The sequence below is a fragment of the Camponotus floridanus genome, unplaced genomic scaffold (genome assembly GCF_003227725.1).
Source record: "Camponotus floridanus strain SB8 unplaced genomic scaffold, Cflo_v7.5 scaffold62, whole genome shotgun sequence".
Lineage (NCBI taxonomy): Eukaryota > Metazoa > Arthropoda > Insecta > Hymenoptera > Formicidae > Camponotus > Camponotus floridanus.
Window position 1 is genome coordinate 1,200,693 of NW_020229792.1, and position 6,860 is coordinate 1,207,552.

Below are 6,860 nucleotides of genomic sequence, written 5' to 3' on the forward strand. Positions count from 1 at the left end.
AGGGGGCACCCGGGTTTGAACCGGGGACCTCTCGATCTGCAGTCGAATGCTCTACCACTGAGCTATACCCCCGATTGAAAATATGTTCTTTGCTTACCTATTTCTACTGTATTTTAAATAAATTATTTTTATTGTAATTTTGATATTTATTAATTATATCTGATAAATATAATTTTCAAGTCCTACTTAAAAAAAAAAACAACAATTATTACAAACATATTAGAAACAATGGTAAATGTTCATAGGAATCACCTGACCAATTTTTCTATATACTTATATTTTTGTATATTGCAATGTATGATATTATATATTTTTGTTGTTCGATCCGCGAAATTCGGTAAAAAATACAAGGTGCACTAATATTGCACTAGCATTATGCTGATACTATACTGATGCTCTGATATTGCATTAAAATATACTGATAAAAATCAATTTTTTACACACAATAAAATATGTATTTCGAAATAATTTGAATTAAATAAACTAAAACAAAACTGATAAAATGACGCCTATACTGAACATTTACCGAGATGATAAAACAATATTCATATCTCTAAGTTTTCAATTGAATAATATCGTCTCAAATAGTAGGCATTCTTCTAGTATAGAGCAAAAACAACCTTTGTTGCCATACAAATAGTTATGAGAGCCTTCTCCCTCGCGAGCATGCATGGCGACAGGTAGAGTAATATACTGCGGACCACCTAGTAGCTTCATGACTTTGCCATATGTCAGCGTGACTAAGGCACACATGGTCGAGATCATTCGCGCATCAGGCTTCCTGAGTGTGCCGATATGTCCCATTTTCCAATAGAATGCAATATCTCGAAATGTAAGTCTTCAAGTTGATAATATTTTTAAAAAATTAGAAAATATACAACTAGGTTTAATTTATATTTTTCATCTCTAAGTTTGTCACAGAATCTATTGTTAAAATTAAGATCACAAAGTGCATGCGTTTCATTATTATTAAAATAGAATTATTAAATTATTTCTTTCTCTAAATTTTTGTACGTATTTATATTTTTATTGTGTAAATGTATTTATAAATTGATGACATTTTAATTACTTCTTTGATTTTATTAGATTTATATATCATTCTAGAAATAGCGACAAAAAGCTACATTATAAATGACGAACATTCCTGAGAATGCATTATTTTGGATAATGGATTTGCTGATAAGTTATTAATTCAAGTAAATTGTCACTGTGTAAAATTTTCATTAATTTACTTGCATAATCTACAGATTTCGACAAAACTTTAGCGATCAATCTATATAATTTGAAAGCTTTCCATTATGAATAATATACAGTAGAAAATCATATTTTACAATATCTTGTCAATTAGTTAAAATTAAAGCAATTATAAAAAAGAAAAAAAGAAATAAAAATCATGACGTAGTGAAATATGCTTTTTCTGATATGTCAATAAATTATACAACGTTTATTCCAATATTGAAAATTATTTTTATTCTCCAGAGGAAAGCTAAAATTATTTCTATACAAAAGCGCATTCACTTTTCTCTTACAATAACAGTCAATGAAAATGTGATTATTATATTACTGTTATTTTATTAAATCTTACACAAACGACAAACAGACTCGCGTCTACTAATATATTTTACAATGTTTTTAAATCGAAAAGCAGCTCGCAGAATCAGCAGCGCGTTTTTCAATGCTTGTTGGCTTAACGAGAAAAATAAAACGGGTAACGTCGAAATCGGTCTACGCAACCTTCCGTTCAGTTTGCGAATTAATCCATCAAAACGGTTACGGCATATAACTCATCCCATCCTTGTTTTATTCCGCGCCCGCCTCCGAAGTCGATTGCACATTGCGTTTAAATACACCGACGAGCGGTACGAAAATTTTATTCATTCCTACGCAAACGAAAGATAGTCGTATACATAATTCTGAGAAGCGATCAAACTTTCTTCTGCATAATGTTAAGCGATAATTAATTATTTACTATTATTTATGTGCTATTGCTTTAATATATATAATAATTGATCAATAAAGCAACGATTGAAGGATTATTTTTTTCATTTATATACGATGATGAGATAGAAAATATATGACTAGACTTTAAAACAAATTTATAAAAAATTACTATTTTTCTATTGCAGGCAAAAGAAAAAGGGATCGCAAAAGTTCGAGTATAAAAGAAAAAAAGTTACATCAAAAATAATATAATACATTTATAACATATTTTTAACATATTTACAACAATATCTAATAGCATAACTCATCGTTACTTTTCAGATTTTCTTTATTATGTCATTGTAAAATAAAAATTATTGTTCTAGAATTATTGAGCAAATATTAAATATTCTTACACAGCTCTTTCAATAGCATTGCTATTTATAAATGATGAATTTTATTTTAATCATATTTAACATTCCATTACTTAGTTATTAATGAATCGGATCGATCATCGGAAAGTATATTTGAATGATATTTGCCTTTTCAGTAAAAATAGAATAAATGTCATCAAAGAACCTTTCGCCATTAAAAGCGAAATTAGATTGTCGTCGATCAAATTATTTATGAATATGGACGTATATGTGCACATATCTACATATGTAAAACAACAAGTTAAAAATTTTACATGTTTACTTTTGATTGAAAAATCGTGTGAATATATTTGATTAACAAAATTTATTTTATAATAAATTTCTTAATATGTCAATACATGTATTTATTGATAAAACTTTTAATTAACTAAATATGAAATATACATATATACATAAAATATGATGTATATGTGGGAAAGATGATAAGTATATAAAAAATATATTTTTTATTAACTTATATTGAGTTAAAAATTATGATTATAAATACATGAACACAATTTAAATAAATCTGTCTTTTTATTAAAAGTATTTTCGGAAGCGTTAACAGAGAGAAAATTCACTAATAATACTAATTTATTAAGCAATCAAGCAATAAACATATGTTTGCCATATTCGTCGCGATTATGCGGAGCTATTTAAAATAACCGGAGAGCTCTCTTACCCTCGCGTAATTCTTACGATATATCTATCTGGCATCAAACCAGCTGGCACCATTAACCTAAATGTATATGTCATCCATTATGACGCGGGTATCAAGATAAATTAATCACGAATTTCTCTTGCACAGTCTTCGGTTCTATCGACCTCGAAATTCCGCAATTCGATAATTCAGAATTCAATCAAAGATTTATGCACTAGAAGATCTCTTTTTGCATTAGCATGAAAAGGTTTTCACTATTCTATTTTTTAGAAGATTATTTAATTATTTGATTATTATTATGCACAAAATATACTACCATAATAAAAACAATAATCGCGATAAGTAATCAATTGATAAATAACGAAATTTCTGTTTAGATTATGTGTTTCTGACTATTACATAATTTTATAAAGAATTATTAATTTATTAATTATCGAAACATGTAATAATTATATAAAAAAATCTTTTAAATAAATTTAAAAAGTATCTTTATAAATGCATTTTTCTATTTTTATAGTTATAATCTCATACAAAACATGTACTCTCGCCAGTTGCTTTCAAGAATTTATTGCAAATGCATTCGTGTCATGAAGAAATACGCGTGAAATTCGCATAAGAATCTCTTTCCTAGGAATTAAATTAGCGTAATTTCTTTTTTTTGTAAAGTTTCCACTAAGCATTTTAACGCACATGCTCACATGTCCATTATGCAAAACATGCGAGTGTTACTTTATATGTATTTGCTATTTCTTCACACATAACTACTAATGTATATATACGTGCACATGGATTGTGTCGCGCGTATACAGGGTGATTTAAAAAAATAAGAATTAAGTAGAAAAATTAATGAGGTTTAATAAAACATAACTTGAGATTCTTTAGCAAAAATGCGACACGATTTAAAATTCCTATTTAATGTTACTCTTCTCGTTTTTTAAATGTTAATCCCATCTATCGTTGAAGCGATACTGGTAATATCGAAAAAAAATCGACTTATATCATACCTCATTATTTATATTAAAGACGTTTCAAATACAATTCCAGTGAATTCAATCCTTCAGATAGAAGTAGACAAAATGTATCGCGTATAAATAACATTTTTTTATTAAAAAAAAAAAAAGAAACGAACAAAGTATTTACTAGGAACCAGAGATTTGAAATTCTCTCGCAAGATAATAAAAATTTGACATTTAACATAAAAGTCATCAAGATTACATCAGACAAGAGGATCGATCCCCATCTTTTCCGAGCCACTCTGTATACATCTCGCACACATAATGCACGCGCTGCAGGTGCCGCGATATGCACCGTTCGCGATCGCGTCTGCGAACGCATCGCGCCCACGTACATACATACGCATGCGAGACTCGTGCGCCATGCGTCTCTCGTGTGAGGGTGCAGCGTGTCGGTGAGCACTGCGTATGTACACACCAAGTGGTATAGGATCAATATAAGCGATGACACAGCGAGAGCTCATCTTTAAGCCACGCCCACGAGCGCACCGCGGACGAATGTTAGCACAAGCCCGGCGGTGTGTGGCCAATCGACGTTACGCATCGATTTTTCGCGCCTTTTTCCCTTTTTTTCGCGAAAGTGAACTTCTTCGCGAGGCCGACAAGGTAGCGGCGAGAGCGGAAAGGAAAGAGGACGGGGGTGGAGGCAGAGGGAGAGAGGATGGGAAGAAACGCGTAAGCGAAGGCTTAAAGGGCGAACGTTAGGGAACAGGGGAGGGCGCGATGAGAGCGAGAGAGAGAGAGAAAGAGAGAGAGAGAAACAGCGGGGGGAGACGAAGGGATGGAAGAGCAGCGACGATAGTCGAGGGAAAGGATGAGGAAAATATTGGGGAAAGGAGAGAAGGCGGAGAGGATGAGGATCGATGAGGACGGGGTGACTCTTCCATGCCGGGGGGTAAACGAACCTCCATTTCATCTACCCTTCGCGCCGTTATCGGCTGTCCCTTTTTCAATCGAGGGAGACCCCCCGCTGTTAGAGACATCGGAAGCTTCGCGAGCAACATCCTTGCGCGTCCTTGCATCTTGTTAACCAAAATAATCGCGCGATTCCCGTTCTTACGCTTGCATTATCATCGATGAGTCGCGCATCTCGATCCTTTCAGGAAGATAAAAATTTCCTTCTTTACGTATTTGTCAAATTAATTCCCTTATCGTGTATAATCTTCCTAAATATTAGACTATTGCAATGGAGGACAAAAAGTGGGATCGCGCGCGCGAATTCTTTATAAATTTATACAGCCATTTTTCTATATCTCGAAAGAGATTGATAAAATGTGAATTCAAAATACTACAAAGTAATATGACAAAGAATTGAAAATACCTTTATGCAAGAAAGTCGCAGCTGCTACAATAAAATGTATATTTCTGACGAAAACGATCTTACTATTGTTAACACTGTGCCTTGCGAAAGAACTGAGATTTGTACGAAAAACTGACACACTACTGCCATCTAGTAGCATCCTTGCATCTTTCTAACCAAAATGTTCGCGCGATTCCCGTTAATTCTTGCGCTTGCATTATCATCGATTAATCGTGTATGTCGATTTTCAGGAAATTTTTTCAGGAAGAATTTCCTTCTTTACGTATTTATCAAATTAATTCCCTTATGATTTCTGTATGATTATTTTAAATATTAAATTATGTATTGCAATGAGAAACAGAAAATGTGATCGCGCGCGCGAATTCTTTATAAATTTATATAGTCATTTTTCTATATCTCGAAAAAGACTGATAAAATGATTAATGTGGACTAAAAGATAATAACTGAAAATACCTTTATGCAAAAAAGTTGCAACTGCTACAATAATATGTATATTTCTGACGAAAACGACCGCGATCTCACTATTGTTAATTTAATACTGTGCCTTGCGAAATAACTGAGATTTGTACGAAAAACTGATACACTACTGCCATCTAGTAGCGTCCTTGCATCTTTCTAACCAAAATGTTCGCGCGATTCCCGTTAATTCTTGCGCTTGCATTATCATCGATTAATCGTGTATGTCGATTTTCAGGAAGTTTTTTCAGGAAGAATTTCCTTCTTTATGTATTTATCAAATTAATTCCCTTATGATTTCTGTATGATTATTTTAAATATTAAATTATGTATTGCAATGAGAAACAGAAAATGTGATCGCGCGCGCGAATTCTTTATAAATTTATATAGTCATTTTTCTATATCTCGAAAAAGACTGATAAAATGATTAATGTGGACTAAAAGATAATAACTGAAAATACCTTTATGCAAAAAAGTTGCAACTGCTACAATAATATGTATATTTCTGACGAAAACGACCGCGATCTCACTATTGTTAATTTAATACTGTGCCTTGCGAAATAACTGCGATTTGTACGAAAAACTGATACACTACTGCCATCTAGTAGCGTCCTTGCATCTTTCTAACCAAAACGTTCGCGCGATTCCCGTTAATTCTTGCGCTTGCATTATCATCGATTAATCGTGTATGTCGATTTTCAGGAAGTTTTTTCAGGAAGAATTTCCTTCTTTATGTATTTATCAAATTAATTCCCTTATGATTTCTGTATGATTATTTTAAATATTAAATTATGTATTGCAATGAGAAACAGAAAATGTGATCGCGCGCGCGAATTCTTTATAAATTTATATAGTCATTTTTCTATATCTCGAAAAAGACTGATAAAATGATCAATGTGGACTAAAAGATAATAATTGAAAATACCTTTATGCAAAAAAGTTGCAACTGCTACAATAATATGTATATTTCTGATGAAAACGACCGCGTCTCACTATTGTTAATTTAATACTGTGCTTTGCGAAATAACTGAGATTTGTACGAAAAACTGACACACTACTGCCATCTAGTAGGACGC

At 32.2% G+C, this 6,860-nt stretch overlaps 1 non-coding gene across 1 annotated transcript; it reads right to left on the bottom strand.

The window, feature by feature from the left end:
- Trnac-gca lies at positions 1–72 on the bottom strand. The gene has a single exon. It is a non-coding gene; the product is annotated as a tRNA-Cys (tRNA).
- Positions 73–6,860: the final 6,788 nt, after the last annotated feature.